The following is a 16,912-nucleotide window of genomic DNA, read 5'->3' on the forward strand; positions in this document are numbered from 1 at the left end:
CCCTAGCAACCAGCTAATATTGTTAATAAATGAATTATTATGTACACCTCGTTGCTATGTAATAGTTAATTAGTTACTTATGCAAAGCCCTAGCAACCAGTACGTATTATTGATTATCGATCTATTGCAAACACGTGGTTGCTATGTAACAGTTTAGGGGGTGTTTTTTCTTCGAGATTCACTTTTTTCAAGATGTTTTCCTTTCAGGGCCTTATTCAAAACGCCGGGTCCAATCTATCTAGCGGGACCCTAGCAACCAGTTCCGACCAGAGCCCTAGCAACCAGCAGATATTTCTAAGAATTGAATTATTAAATACACCTGGTCCCTCTTTAATAAATAATTGTTTACCTATGCAAAGCCCTAGCAACCAGTTCCAATCGCAGCACCTTAGTAACAATAAAGTGTTATCGATTGTTGATATGTTATGTACACCTGGTTACTATGTAATAGCTAATTGTTTACTTATACAGAGCCCTAGCATCCAGTTCCAACCACAGCGCCCTAGCAACCAATAATTGCTATTGATTGTTGATATATTGCATACACGTGGTTGCTATGTTATCGTTAATTGTTTACTTATGCAAAGCCCTAGCATCCAGTTCTATCTGCAGTGCCTTAGCAACCATAAAGAGGCATTGATTATTGATCAATTGACCACCCGTAGTTTCTATGTAGTATTTAGGGGATATTATTATTTTCTTATGCAAAGCCCTAGTAACCAGATCCAGTCAATGTGACTTAGCAACCAGCAAGTGTTGTTGAATATTGTTCTATATTTTTAGTAAAATCCTGAATAGATTTGTATATTTCAATGGATTTTCGATAAAAAAAATACATTTTTGACCACTCATATTGTCATTGTGTTTCCAGCAACAACTCATTTTGACGCAGAGATTTAGATATTTTCATCTTGTTTCAAGCGACAACAAAATTTTAAGGACATATTTTCATGTTTTGCATATTTTCATTGTGCTTCAAGCAATAAGGCATTTTGAAGGACGTTTGCATTGTATTTCAAGCAAGAATCTACTTTTTTCTCAAAGGCATCCATATTTTAAGCAAACACAGCTCATTTTTAAGCATGCATTTGATTATTTTCATCTTGTTTCGAGCAAACCCAGAGTTTGAAACGTTTATTAGCATATTTTCTTCGATTTTCTAACATGAGCACAGTTCATGCCCTGTGGCAATGTGAAGACCTCTTGGCACCCTGTGGCACATTTTATCATTCCTAAGGCATTCCCAGCCACCCATGGTACCCTGTGGCACCCATCATCATAACTTAAGAGTTTTTCAGATGTTTTTATTTGACCAGAGGGATGGTCAATTATTTCTAAAGTACTTTCAGCCATTTTTCTGAAATAAATCATGATTTAAGTCCATTGCTTAATAGTTTTAACAAGACAATCATATTAACCCCTAAGTATTTTCAGATGTTTTTTCATAAAAGGATATCTAGTTCCAGTTACCCTGCTTCTGGCCCCGGTTAAAGCGGTTGCAGTTCCCATTTTGCTGGGTCCGACCCCTGTTCCATTTCTAGTTCTGGTTCCATTCCTGTTTCATCAGTTCCGGTCCTGTCATTTCCGGTTCCAAATCCGCCACTTCTGCCTCCCGATTACACGGTTCCAATTCCACCAATTCCGATAGTTTAATGTAACCTAGTTCAGATGAACAGTGGCTGGTCATCGACACTAGTTGATTAATTGGAGGTTTTTGATCAATATTAATTGTGCATTGCAAGGATAATTACTTAAATCATATTAAAAAAGATGAAGATGAAATATATCAAGAAGGTGTGTATAAATGATAAAGTTTTCTTGACATTGAATAATAAAAAAGAGAAATATTTGAACTATGAAACAAGCAATAGAAATATATCTCAATGAAATGTGTGTGTGCACTGTCATAAAAGTGAGGAGTTAGGTTCCTTTGGAGTACTGAAGGAATTCAAACGTCATAGTGGTGGACATATTAGAGTAACATTTCCTGAGATAATAGTTCTAAAAGGGAATGTAAACAGAAAACAATTAATAGACGTCGAAGGCCAAATTCTTGCTTATGCTGCTGGTAACATGTTATCCGTTGACAGACACTATTGTCATATTTCTGGTATTAATATTCAAAAGAAGACAAGAAGAATACAAGCATACTGCTGCGTCAATACCATAAACCATATCTCGTCGACGTGTTGGAACTGCAATCTATGTAAATATAATGTCTGAATAGACAGTAAAATCACAAGTAACATAAAAATTAGCCTTGGTAGATAATATAATTGAGGAGAATGAAGATGAATTGATGAAAACAAAGCATCAGTAAATGTTACTAGTACCATCGATAGTTTACCAGCAGATTCAGTCAATGAACCTAATAATATCAATGATTAAATTTGTGATGAGTTTATTGCTGAAACCATGTTAGAAGTCGTCTATGACAACGAAATAGAATAAGTGTCATCTCAAGAGAAACCTTGATGAAGTATTTTATGGAATAATTCCCAAACAATCTTATTTTTTGTTATAATGATGATATTCTACATGTCATTATTTCAGTAAATATATTTTATTACATTTCTATGATATGTTACCATTATTTTTAGTGCATGCTAGTAACTCCAACATTTAGAATATTTATTAAAAAGTCGGAGTTGCAAGAACAGGAATTCTAAGAGAGAAAGGTCCTACTAACGGGCTTATAGGGGGTGTAATAGAGTCTGAAGGAGGCTAACAGAGTTCTTACCAAAATCAGAGAGACATTGAAAGATTTTTTTTCAATGGTCAGAGACATGTCAATTAGACTTTTGTTTCAAACATAAAAGATGTGAAAGGGACATTTTTCAATTTAAAGAAAAAAAGCAAAGCAGAATTTTTCACAAAGAGACATACAAAAGACACAGAGACAAACACGAACAGACACAGATCGACAGACAATAGTACACACACAGAGACACATACCTACAGACACACAGACAGCCAGACAAAAAACCTACATACAAACACTTACAGACAAATAGACACATGTGTACAGACAAACACGTACAGACGCAAATTCGCTCAGACATATTGGCAAAAGAGACATACAGACAGACAAAAAGAAAAACGCGAACACACACACAAACACACACATGCAGATAAACAAATAAAAGACACACAGGCGTACATAGAGACTCACAAACACACACATACAGACAGAAAGACAGACAAAAAGACACACAGACGCAGAGACAGACAAGCAAAAATACACACACGAGCGTAAAGACACACAGACAGACAGACAAAAGTAACCCGCACAAATAATAACAAACAGGCTCAAACTGACAGACACACAGACAAACAGACAAAAAAGAAAAATAGACACGCACGTTTAGACTCACAAAAGCACACGTAGAGACACACACACAAATACGTACAGACACGAAGAATGCAGACAGAGAGACAAAAAACACAGACAGAGAAAAAACATACACATACACACACATACCACAAATACACAGACACACACATAGAGACACACGAACAAACAAAAATAAACACATGGACAAACACACATACAGATACACAGACAGAAGAACAAAAAAATATACATGCAAAAACAGACAAAAGACACAAAGACACGCAGACACACAGACCAAAAAAACCAGACAGAGGCAAAAATATACACTGAGATAGACAGACAAAAAAGACACAGACAGACCAAAAGACACGCACGTACAAACCAATGTTCAGACACAGAGAAAGGCATACAAATAACAAGGCACACACGTACACAGCCAAACAGAGAGACAAAATGACACACAGACACACACGTAGAGACGTAAAAACACAGTTGGACGGACGAAAAGACACACAGAGACAGACAAACAAACAGATACACAGACAGAGAGACAAAAAGATACACCGAATGACAGACAAAAGGACACAAACAAGTAGAGACACAAAAATGAAGACGTCCTCACATACGCATATACACGTAGAGACAGACAAAAATAAACACAGAGACATACAGACAAAAACACTCACAGACAAAGAGACACAAAGGAATGCAGTCACAAATATAGACACACGGGCAAACAGACATACGTACAGGCACTCAAGCAGATGCACAAAAAGACATATAAACACACACCCACACACACACCTACACATACACACACACAAACACAAACAGACAAACACACACACACACACACACATACAAACAAACACACACAAATACACGCACACACAAACACACATACACACGCACACACACGTGCGCGCGTAAAGACAGACAGAAATACACACAGACAGACAGACAAAAAGATTCACAGACAAACCCACACAAGGGAACACAGTCACTAAAACAGATAAACAAGCATACAGAAACAAGTCCAGACACACAGACAAACAGACAAAACACACACCCACACATACATGCAAAAACAGAAAATCACGTACAGACATTGTTTCTTGAAATAAGATGGATATAAACAAATACATTATTCAAAATATCAAATATTTTACTGTGTATAGTTTATTTTATTTATATCCAATATACATAATACTTTTTATATCAAAATATCATATATTTTACTTTTTATAAATCGTTTACTTTATTAGATTGCTTTTGATCAAATCTCCTGTTTGAATTATCATATGAATTGATTTTACACTTTGTTTGAAAATTGTATTTAAGGCTCAGAAAATTCTGACCGTCTGAATCTTTAATTTAGCTTGAGAATTCTTCAATTTTAGCTGATCCAAACTTTTTTTCTGTTAGTTTCTCGTTTATGATCCATAAACGATGATAAACTTCCTTTATATACCCTGAAAACATTTTACAGAGAATAAAGCCAGCTATTAGGCTCCGATCCTTCCTGTCTAAATTGTAGAGCTATGAAATTGTATCCCGCACTTCCAAAGGACAGTCATTTTTCCGACGTACTTCATTATTCAGGTGCACATTAAAGACTTGGTACCTATTGGGGTTCCACCCCTGTTTCTTTTCTTTTTCAGATAAATGACCTGTCTTCGTTTCCCTAATTACATTTGCTTAGATTTGTTTTAAAATATAATTTTTAATGATAAGCTAAAGTCCCGTTGCTGCGCTATTAGTTTTGCAATAAGTAAAAGTATGGGTTAAAAATTTATTTTTGTTCGGCTGATTTGGTCCATTGAAAAATAATATTATTCAAAAGAGGCTGGTGATTTGAACTTTAATTTAGTGGACTGGCCAGGCCAAATCTAAGATCCAGCCCTACAAAAAATTCTATGTACAGAAGTGGTGATTTCATTTTAGTCTTCATTGAGATCCGTTTAGGGAGTTCACGTTGAGTCTTTGATGAGAGTCTGTTTTTACAGTTAACACATGTATATTTGGTTTAAGTGAACTTTGGGGAAAATACAAATGAGATCATGTTAGATTATTTTTCCACGAGCCCAGGCATGCTGGAAAAAGAGTTCGCAAGAAATACCGTCACTAGCGTATCGACATGGGGTTCCATTTACCCTCCAAAAATATAGCTAGAAATATTAGGGGTGACCCAGATGGTGGTATTCTTGGCCTAGATTTTTGCCCTTTCATCGTTCGATCATGTTATAATACCCTGAAACAGGGTATACGGTAACAGGGTATTACCATACCCTATATTTACATTACAGTAGTGGCAGCCGTGAAGTTCTCCGTGAAGTGGAGAACTTTAGCCAGTGTTGGTTCCATTGCAATTAGTGGTTACAGCGGCTTAGATTTGATGGCAGCAACTAAAGGAACTATCAGGAATATAGTAGTAAAAGAAATTGCGTTTCCAGAATATATGATTTTATTTAGCCTACAAAGTAGCCTACAGTTATCATATATAAATATTTGCGGGAAAAAGACGGAACGAATTGAAATATAATTAAAGTATGAATGGGCGTTGCCTTGCTAGATTAAAATAAAATTTTACGACTTAATATATGACACATCTACGGGTTGATATAGCCTAGAAGTAATAGGCTATATAAATACAACAAAAATATGAACGGGCATTGTCAAGTTGGAATATAATAAAATTTTACGAATCAATACATCCCACAACTAATTGGCGTGCGAAAATAATCGACTAATATAGACGTAGCCATTTTTCACGTGAGACCGGAAGTTGGACAGCCGAGAAAGGATTTTCTTTGTATTGAAAAAGTATTTTGATGTTAGTTGATTTTTGAAATAATGGCGAATAGACAATAGATTCGCACAAGGTCAGGAAATTAACAAGAATTAATAGATTTAGATATTTATACGAGAAAAGCTACAGTGGTGAGTCAGAAAAAATCGTTTTCAAATTCGCATTTATATGCAACTCGCACTAAAATTATTCTAGCGAAATCACCATAAAGCGAGACATTTCTGACATGTACGAAGGGAGGAATTCAAAGCAAGATAAAAATAGGAAGATCTCCAGAACAAACCATAGAGGGATAAAAGAATATACTGTAAACTCAATGAATTATTTCCAGGTAGGGAAGATCCAGATAAAGAAACATATATGGGAGTACAAAGAACACAATCGAGAAGGAGCAGGCTCGGTTGAGATAAGAGATTGAGGGTAAGCGATAAATTGAATTTGAATGATAAGCACTTTTAAATAACTTTAATACTGTAGCGTAAAGAACGAGAGTCGAGGAAGGGGCAAATCCCATCATATACGAAGTAGTTCCTGTTCGTCTCATGTTTTAGAGTTACTCTTTACTTTTGAGTTGAAAAAACTTGGTGCTTTCATTTAATTATCTGAAAGCTGACTACTCTCAGAGTTTAAAAAAAGGAGGATTTTTGGAATGTTTTCTTTTTTAATTTTAAGGTTGGCTGTAAGGGTCGCAAACTTAATGTTATCAAAGGGAGGAATGGTGTTTCCAACATTTGGAAATAAAAAGTGCATGAATCACCGAGCGAATTTACCACTGATGCTTTAAATGCATCACGGGAAAAACTCTCCTGCTCCGTTGGGACACATTTTTTTTTAATGTTATTATCATGAAACCTTTGTTTCTGATAAACAAAATCCAACTAGGGCTATATAGATTTTCTGCTTTTGAAAATATACACTGGATACAACCTGTGTTAGTGGGGATCGTGATTGAAAATTGTTCAAAATGTTAGTAGACTCAATTATAAAATTATTTTAATATATTTTTCAACGTTTTATTAATTTTAGTAAATATTTCAATATTTTTTGCATCGCAATAAAAACAAAAAAAGCCAAGTTGTGTGCCTTCTTTGCATTGTTGTAAAAAAGCACCATTATGTAAGCGCTCACCTCTTCATATTCCAATAGAAGGACTGACTTCATGAGACCCTTCTTTCTCCTAATGACTTCCATCTGGCTTAGGCCCCAGAATAGAGCAATGACTCTCAATATTTAGTTCCCTTGAAAAATGGAAAAGCTGAAATCTTTTAAATTAAAATTAAAACACCAAAACGATTATACAAAGTACTTAAAACTGCCTGAAATATCTAAAATACACTTTATAAAAAGGACAGTAAATGCCATTATCAGAATCAGAAGTCAAGGCAGCGCCTGTAGTTACAGATTTTCCATAGCTTTTTCCCGTGTTTCTACAGTTGGAATTGATAACCATTTTATTGGGGCAGGAATTTCAAATCTTAGCAAACAGTCTTATTACACTGAAAATAACGTGAAGGGGAGTAGGCCCGAGTATATTTGGATTTTATAAAAATCAAGGCTATAACTCTCATAATCTCGGCCTAGGCTAGGAAAAGCCTATATTTGCAATAAAACCTGGAAAATGGTACTATCTGCTTCAGGTTACAAATCATACTGAAAAAATATAAAGGTAAAAAAGCTTGCTAGCCTGTCCAGGCTAACCAGTTCCGACCCCAGAGTCGTGGTGGTTAGCAGTCCTTCCAAGTGTCCTGATCAAATGGTCATCACAAAATTTCGATTCTATACCCAGAATTCAATCCATGTCCTCTTCCAATGTTTTTCAGTTGGACTGAGCATCCATACTCTTGCGGAAGGGATTTAAAATCTTGGTAACCACTCTCGTTATGCTCAAAATAAAGTCATGGGCAATAGACCTGAGAGTATGTTTAAGTCTTTTTTTTTGTTTTCATTGACTGCTGAAAATGATTTCCGGATAAAATGAGAAGAACTTACTTAGATTTCGATCCTCAACTACCGGTAGTATGAAGGGTATTGCGACCTCCACGTCGCAATACTCCAGTAGTATTGCGACCTCCACGTCGCAAGATCGAGAACTGGAGATCTTTTTAGACGGGTAAGTTAAACCATCGGAAAGAATTAATGTTTGTATAATATTGAAATGTAAGTATGTATAAGGAGATTTGCATTACATAAAAAGATTCTTATTGATACTTTTTATATCCATTTTAAGCAGATTTTAAACTTGTACTGTGTATCTAATCTCTCTCTTCTCTTCTATGAACAAAAAACTGGATAAGTTTTATTGGCAATTTCTTCCCTAGGGAGTCAAAATACAATGAAAATATGTAACCAAGAGAGAGCATTGTTCTTTTGAATCAAAAGAAGGTTCAAATGCTAAACAATGGCACGAGGAAGAAGAAGAGAATCCTCATTATTTGGAGTTCTTCTTCATCGCTTTATAATGCAAAACTCTTCATAAAGCTTTGACTTTAAGGAGCTGCAAAGTTTCAAAGAGGAGACATGTGATTAACTAAAGCACGTTGCTTGGGTGCGTGAATGAAGTGAGATAAACTTGTTTAGGATCAATTTCTAACTTTATGACTGATTCAAGAAATTGAAAAAGTTAGTATACAGGTTTTGGCAAATTCAAATAGATTTCGAAAAGCCAAAGACTGAAACCCTCGTAAAATTGAGCAATTACAGATTGGAGAAGTTCTAGTGCCCTTTTTAACATCCAAAAGTCATCGGAGGGCATCTAGTCCCCCTCCCACGTCCTTTTCCCCCCAAATGCATTCGATCAAAATTTTGAGATACCCTTTTTATTCAAAATAGTCCAAAGGGCAAGCAACTATACCTTTAGGGTCGATAAAACTCTCCACAGCCCCCGGGACAAGGGTTGTAAGTTATGCAAGTTGTCTATTATTAACATATATGGTTTTTATGAAAGGTATGGTCCCATAAACTTTGAAGAAGGCTCATTGGATTGGGACTTGAAAGCTGTAGTTGCCTTTTTAAGAGTCAAAAGTGATTGAAGGGCAGCCAACCTTCCCCCACGCTGTTCCCCCCGAATCCAAAACATCAAAATTTCAAGATAACCATTTTGTTTCAAATAGTCCAAATGTCAAATAACTCTGTTTCTGGGACTGACAACCCCCCCAGCTCCTGGATGAGGGCTGAAAGCTATAAAAATTGTCTATTCTTGATATATAAAGTTTTTACAAAAGGGGTGGTTGTATAAGCTTTTGAGGTGTTCATTTAAATGAAAGCTGAAAGTTATAGTGCCTTTTTAATAGGCAAAATTTACTGGAGGGCAACTAGGCCCCTTCCCCACCCTTTTCACCAAATATATCCAATCAAAATGTTGAGATAGCCCTTTTACTCAAAATAGTCTAAAAGTTTAATAATTATAGCTCAGGGGTAGTAAAAAACCCACAGCCCCAAGGGAAAAGGCTGCTAGTTATACAAGTTGCCCGCTGTTAACATATAAGGTTTTTTATTAAAAAAAAGGGCATGTTTCATCCTGGATCTCCAAAAAAGCTTTGATCATCAAGATGAAACTTGAAACAAATGTTGAGAGGGGTTCCAAAACACAATCAAAACAAACTATGTGGTTGCTGGATGCAAAAAGGGAATATAAGCAATATCTATGGAACAGCTGAGGATATTAGGCTGAATCTTTCAAAGCATGCTGAAGGGGTTTTGAAAAGAGATTGGAAGGAAACCAGCCTCTTCTTGCCTAATAAGTACCCCCTCTCCTCTACAACGATTAAGATTTTGTAAAAGTAAAAAGTTTGCTGCGTCATCTGCGCTTTACTGAAAATAAAATACATTACAAATAATTTTTTTTATGTTTTAAAATTTGATAAATAGCCTAAAAATGGCAATTACAATGAAATAAAATCTTTAACTGATGAGATTTCAGGAATTATCATAATATATTAAAAATCTAGTTTATTTTCATTAATTATTTCCAACGATCTTGAATATAATAGCGATTTTCTATTTATTTGTCGTTAACGTTTTGACAAACAATTTATAATGATCAAGATGTAAGTAGTTTTCAGTAAAACGCCGAGGTTTAGATTTTGAATTTTTTTATAAGGAATGTCCTTTGTTGACTACAAATTCTTAATAAAACGATTCCTTATTGACAGAAATTCCAGAATGACAAGAAAATTTATAACCTTTTGCAAGAAGCTGGAACATCCTCTTAGAAGTAAGAACAGTCTTTACATTGACAATGAGCTCTCTGTCATGTGAGGTCCATGTACTTGCGTGTACCTATTGAGAAATTCACTTTTTGAGGCTTTTGCACTTTGCACCAAAATTTCCTGGAAACTATACGAAATTTTGTGTTTATACAAACAGAAGCAAAAATCTTCAGCTGTAGGACTCTTGAGCGTTCTGAAGTTAAATGTGTAATCTTATTTTGATTTAAAGCCTTTTTAGGGAGTTTCCTCCCTTTATCTAAAATTATCAAAATTTTCTTGTGCTAATAAGCATAACCTAATATGCTAATAGACATAGGGGTACTTGTGTATTATTCAGAACAAACTCAATAAGTGAAGTTAGGTTCTTTCGTGAAACAAACTACGATGCAGGTACATTTTAATTAAACATGTGGGACTTCTTCATTATTCAATTGATTCAATTCAGAATACACTCAAGAATTTTCCTGAGAGAATCCGCTTTCATAGCCACAAAGAAAATTTTTGTCATAGCCACAAAACATATTTTGTTTTATTTCAATAGCTTTATCAAAAGCTTGGGCTATATATTTATAAATTAGGAGGGGTGCATTATATCAAATACTTAACTTAACCTAGCCTAACCACTTCTTTATATAAGATATTTAATTAAAATGTACCTGCATCGTAGTTTGTTTCACGGAAGATCCTAACTTCACTTATTGAATGTGTTCTGATCAAACAGTTCGTGGTAACAAACTGTAGTAAGGAGGGACCCGGCTCAATAGTAAACGAAACTCTAAAAAACGGAATTTTGATGCTAAAAGATACATCAAAAGAATTCGATTTTTCATGTTGATTTTAAATATATAAGTTTCATCAAATTTAGTCTTTGTCATCAAAAGTTGCGAGCCTGAGAAAATTTGCCTTATTTTTGAAAATAGGGGAAAACGCCCCTTAAAAGTCATATAATCTTAACAAAAATCACACCGTCGTATTCAGCGTATCAGAGAACCCTATAGCAAAAATTTCAAGCTTCTATCTACAAAAATGTGGAATTTCATATTTTTTGCCAAAAGACAGACTACGGGTTCGTGTTTATTTGTTTTGTTTTTTTCCCAGGGGTCATCGCATCAACCAAATGGTACTACAATGTCGCAAGAGGGCTCATTATAACGGAATTGAAAAGTTCTAGTGCCCTTTTTAAGTGACCAAAACAATTGGAGGGCACCTAGGCCCCCTCCCACGCTCTTTTGTTTCCCAAAGTCAATGGATCAAAATTTTGAGATATCCATTTTGTTCCACATAGTCGAAAACCATAATAACTATGTCTTTGGGGATGACTTACTCCCCCAGAGTCCCGGGGAGAGGCTGCAAGTTACAAACTTTGACCAGTGTTTACATACAGGAATTGTTATTGGGAAGTGTACAGACGTTTTCAGGGGGATTTTTTGGCTTAGGAGGGGGGTTAAGAGGAGAGGGATATGAGGGAGGATCTTGCCTTGGAGGAATATGTCATGGGGGAAGAGAGATTCAATGAAAAGGGCGCAGGATTTTCTAGCATTACTATAAAAAAACAATGAAAGAATCAACATGAAAAAGGTTTTTCAATTGAAAGTAAGGAGTAGCATTAAAATTTAAAACAAAGAGAGATTATTACGCATATGAGGGGTTCTTCTCCTCCTAAATACCTCGCTCTTTATGCTTAAGTATTTTTGGTAATTTCAACTATTTATTCTACTGCCTTTCTGATTCAGGGATCATTCTTAAAAAATTGGGAAAAAACTTAAGATTTAGTATAAAGAGCTAGGTATTAACGAGGGGACAAACCCCCTCATATACATAATACAAATATAAGAGTATAGAAGTTAGTTACGTAAGTTAATTCTTAAGTTACGTATATTTTTTACTAATAAAAACGTACGTTAAAAATTTAAAGTTCTAGTTGCCTTTTTAAGTAACCGAAAAATTGGAGGGCAACAAGGCCTCCTTCCCCATCCCTTATTTCTCAAAATCGCCTGATCAAAACAAAGAGAAAGCCATTTAGCAAAAAAAAAAATAATATGCAAATTTCATTTTGATAATTTATGTGCGGAGAGCCAAAATCAAATATGCATTAATTCAAAAAAGTTCAGAAATTAAACAAAAAAAGCTAGTTTTTTTAACTGAAAGTAAGGAGCGACATTAAAACTTAAAACGAACAGAAATTACTCTGTGTATGAAAGGGGATGTTCCCTTTTCAACGACCCACTCTTTACGCTAAAGTTTTTTTTACTGTTTAATAAAGTAGAATTGAGAGAAAGAGTCAAACTTTAGCGTAAAGAGCGGGGCGTTGAAAAGGGAACATCCCCTTTCATACACGGAGTAATTTCTGTTCGTTTTAATGTCGCTCCTTACTTTCAGTAAAAAAACTAGCTTTTTTTATTTAATTAATACACAAGTACCGGCATAGCTTTTCATTTTGTATATTCAGAGTAAACCAAAACTCGGGTTGATGTATTTTTTTAAAACTTCGGTTACTATTGGCAAAGGTGAGATGACAGCTTTCCACTTATTGCAGAAATAGTCCGAATTTATCATATTATTTTAATTAATATGCCAAAACTCGGGTTGTTATATTTTTTAAAACTTCGGTTACTATTGGCAAAGGTGAGATGACAGCTTTCCACTTGTTGCAGAAATAGTCCGAATTTATCATAATATGTTAACTAATATGCTTGCGTACATGAAAGGGAGAGATGCAATTGATGTTGAGGAGGAGGACGGGCTTGGGGGTATCCCATAAGATCAAGGTTTCATGTTATTGGTTAAGTTAAACCATATATCACTACCACAAGATGTTTAAACTGTATTGTCGTGGTGGAACGGCAATACAAGTTTTTTTTTCAACTCAAAGCAGGGAAAAACACGAACACTGTAAACGAAAAAAATTATTATGCATACGAGGAGGGCGTTCCCCTCCTCTCCCCTTACTCTTTACCCTAAAGTATTAAAATCCATTAAAAATACTTCTCATTTAAATTTAACAGCCCATGGGTGGGAGCAGTCTTCCTTCAGGAATTGTGACAAAAAATCAAACTGTCCAACAGTTCGTGGTAACGAACTGTTTTGAATTTTTGATATCATTGATATCAAAATTTGGTAACGGCATTTTGATATCACTATATACATTAAAAGAATTAGCTTATTACGTTGATTCCATATAAATAAGAATCATCAAATTTAATGTTACCCATCACAAGTTATGAGCCTGAGAAAATTTGCCTGATTTTTTTTAAATAGAGGGGAACACCCCCTAACATTCAATGCACCTTGATGAAAATAACACCATTAGATTCAGCGTAGCCCTAAATCCTACGATAGAAGTTTCAAGCTCCTACATACAAAAATGTGGAATTTTGCTATTTTTACCAAAAGACAGAACACAGACGTGTGTAATTTGCCGAAGAAAGACATTTTCGACGGGAGGTGGGAGAGGCACTTTCCGGGAGGATTCCGTCATAACCTACAGGGAGGGTACCAACTAATACAGGAAAGACAAAACCTGAGTAAAAATTTGCTTTAAAGACTTCGAAAATGAGGTACGAAAGACACATGCACGTACTTGGGAGAGAAATCTTAAATTTATTTGGATTATCAAATTAGGTTTTTATCATTATTATTGAATGAAAAATATTAAGCTGATAAACAACAACAGAGGTAGGGCAGATTCATGGATGATGAGGCTTGCATTTGGAAACACGGTTTGGATTCCTTAGATCTTTTCTGTAAACATCTAAATAGTTTTGATAAAAACATTAAATTTATAGTAGAGTTTGGGGAAAATGACAAACTACTTTTCATTGATATTTTAGTAATTAAAAGTGATTTCCGCTTACTGTTCTCAATATATAGAAAACCTACGCACAATAATAGATATTTGAATTTTCATTCGTGTCACCCTGATTCAGTAAAACGAGGGATTGTGGTTTCACTGGTGGATAGAACTCTCAGAATTTGTTCCCAGGAATTTCTGGATTTTGAATTATTGTATTTGAATGATATTTTATTTTTTTAATAGCTGCTTAATTAAATTCATTGATAAAATAATAGAAAACAGACGTACAGAACATAATAATAGGGTTTTTGGAGTTTCACAATCTTCAGAATTAACTGTGTCTCAAATTTTCGTTCCTTTGCCTTTTGTACCTGTTTTGAGAGATATATTTAAACGAATTTCACGTAAACATAACATTAATACATATTTCCAATCAGTGAGAACAATAGTTAGTTTGCTTAAATCCAGGAAGGATTTAACCCTGGGAAAATTAGCTAATGGGGGTGTATAAAATTCCTTGTTCTTGTGGGAAGTTCTATGTTGTGAAAACTCACCTCACAGTTTCTTGAAAGATTCATTGAGCATCGCAACTCAATAGAAAAAAACCTCACAATTAAGTAAGCCTCCTGAAACATTTGTTTCGGCTCTAAGTGAAAATGTTTTTTTTTTTCACCCTGAATATTTTGTACAGTTTGATGAGGCCACCGTAATTTCAAATGATAGTGGTTTTTCTCAGTGGGCGAAGGAGGGTATAGAAACTAAACAACATATGCTTGATAATCTTTCAATAAACAGAGACATGGGAAATTTAAAGTTTGACCCAACTTACGATAGCCTTTTGAAAAATGATCCAATAGTCAATAAGGGAATTAAGATTTTGCATAATCACCAGGGGACGACATTACCTACTAGACCAACAAGAATTGCTTTAAGAATTGCTAATAAAAGGATTATTTCACAACAGAATAATTAAGTTTGTTTCAATTTTAAACTTTTTTATTTAGTTGCTTTGGTGTTCTAATCGAGGTAGCTCTAATAGCTTTAGCTCCATACGTGGACCGGTTGCGACAATTTCATTTATTAATATTGGTGGTGATTTATTTGTTTTTAGTTCATTTTAGTTTTTTTATCTTTGTTTCTTTTGTGCTGAGGACGCCTAGCTTACATACAGGCGAATAATCCACCATGTTTTAGCCTTTCATCTTTTCACTCTACTTTCCTTAGTATCTTTTGTTGTCTTTTCATTGAATTTTACCCCTCTTGGTTTTTATTATTATTGACATTCCTCACGAAAGCTTCCAGCGCATGTAAGTGCCTTGTCAGGCATATACATGCTGCATAAGTGTTGAGAATTTAGTAGTAGATGCTATAGAAACAGTACCAGCAACCTAACTCTATCCCAAGAAAAGAAATCTCAAGTGTTCAGCATGAAGACCGAAATGTTTTCGCCTGAACTTTTCTTCAATGTGAACGTTTGAAAATAAATCTTCTATTTGACAAAGTAATTTGAAAATAAAAGACTGTAAAGTTTATCGCTTAGTGTTAACAAGGAAATCAAAGAAATGACTCGTAAATCTTAATTTTATTAATGACCCATTAACAAATAGCCTCCGTTTAATTTAACAAAATGGGGATGTGTGAGAAAATGAATATTCCTAAGAAGTTGGGGGCTATATTTGAATGGCAACCCCATCACTACAAACTTCATTATTTACCAAAGTTTGGGGAACCAAAACCCGATTTTGGAAGGCTCAAAAATTTATCAAAATTTTGGTACTAAATCTAAAACCATTAAATGCAAGGCATCAAATGTCACTTTTTAGTGCAATATACGAGTGTCAAGGCTTAGGCATTACTCATATCCTTTTAAATGGCGAAACTGTAGTAAAAAGGGATACCTGATAAAAACCCTATTAGAAATTCTTGGACAACAAAGTTTTGGTATAAAATTTTCATAAGATAGAAAAAGAAAAGATCCTGGATGAGAAAGATCTCATCAAGTCTTGGAAGTTTCAATTAGCCATAGCTATGACATTGCTGATATGTCTTTTGATAACTTGTATGTTTATATACTTATTGAAATTTTCATCTCATTGCTCTTAACCCTACAAGTAGTTGCAATAGAAGTAGTAGTAGTAGTAAATGTAGCAGTAACAATAGCATTCTACAGTAGTGTGCACCTATTGCATTTTGGTAACATGATCTTCCCCTTTAAGTATTCACTGAACGTTTCAACTTAATACCCAAATCAAATTTTGAGATATGCTATTTTGATAGTGTGCCTGCACACAGCGTCTTTTGATTTACTTCAAATTTCCCCTGAATAATGCAAATGGAGTAATTTAGTAGTAGTAGGGGTGGTAGTTGTAGTAGAATTGATAGCCTGCAAATTTTGCCTTTTTGATCACCTCCCTTATCATTTCCTGAATTTTCCAAATTAATATACTCAGTCATTACTGTGTTGCACCATTTTAACAATCCTTGTGCACATAATGTGTTTCGATTTTTTTTCAAAACTCCACTCAACATTCCCTGAAAGGCTCATCTGAATACCCTTCGTCTTCTTGGAAAGTAAAGATGAAATATGTATATCTTTCTCAATAACCTGACTACGTGTAAACAATGGACGAATTGCCCAACTTACAGCCCTTGTCCTAAGGACTGTGGGGAGGTTGATATCCCCAATACTGAACCTTTCAGCAAAGCTGAAAAAAAATAACTCTCTTAATTTCGATCTGATATGTTTTGAGAGTTATCGTCCCTCTATT

Source organism: Artemia franciscana, chromosome 10 (assembly GCF_032884065.1).
Source record: "Artemia franciscana chromosome 10, ASM3288406v1, whole genome shotgun sequence".
NCBI classification, from domain to species: domain Eukaryota; kingdom Metazoa; phylum Arthropoda; class Branchiopoda; order Anostraca; family Artemiidae; genus Artemia; species Artemia franciscana.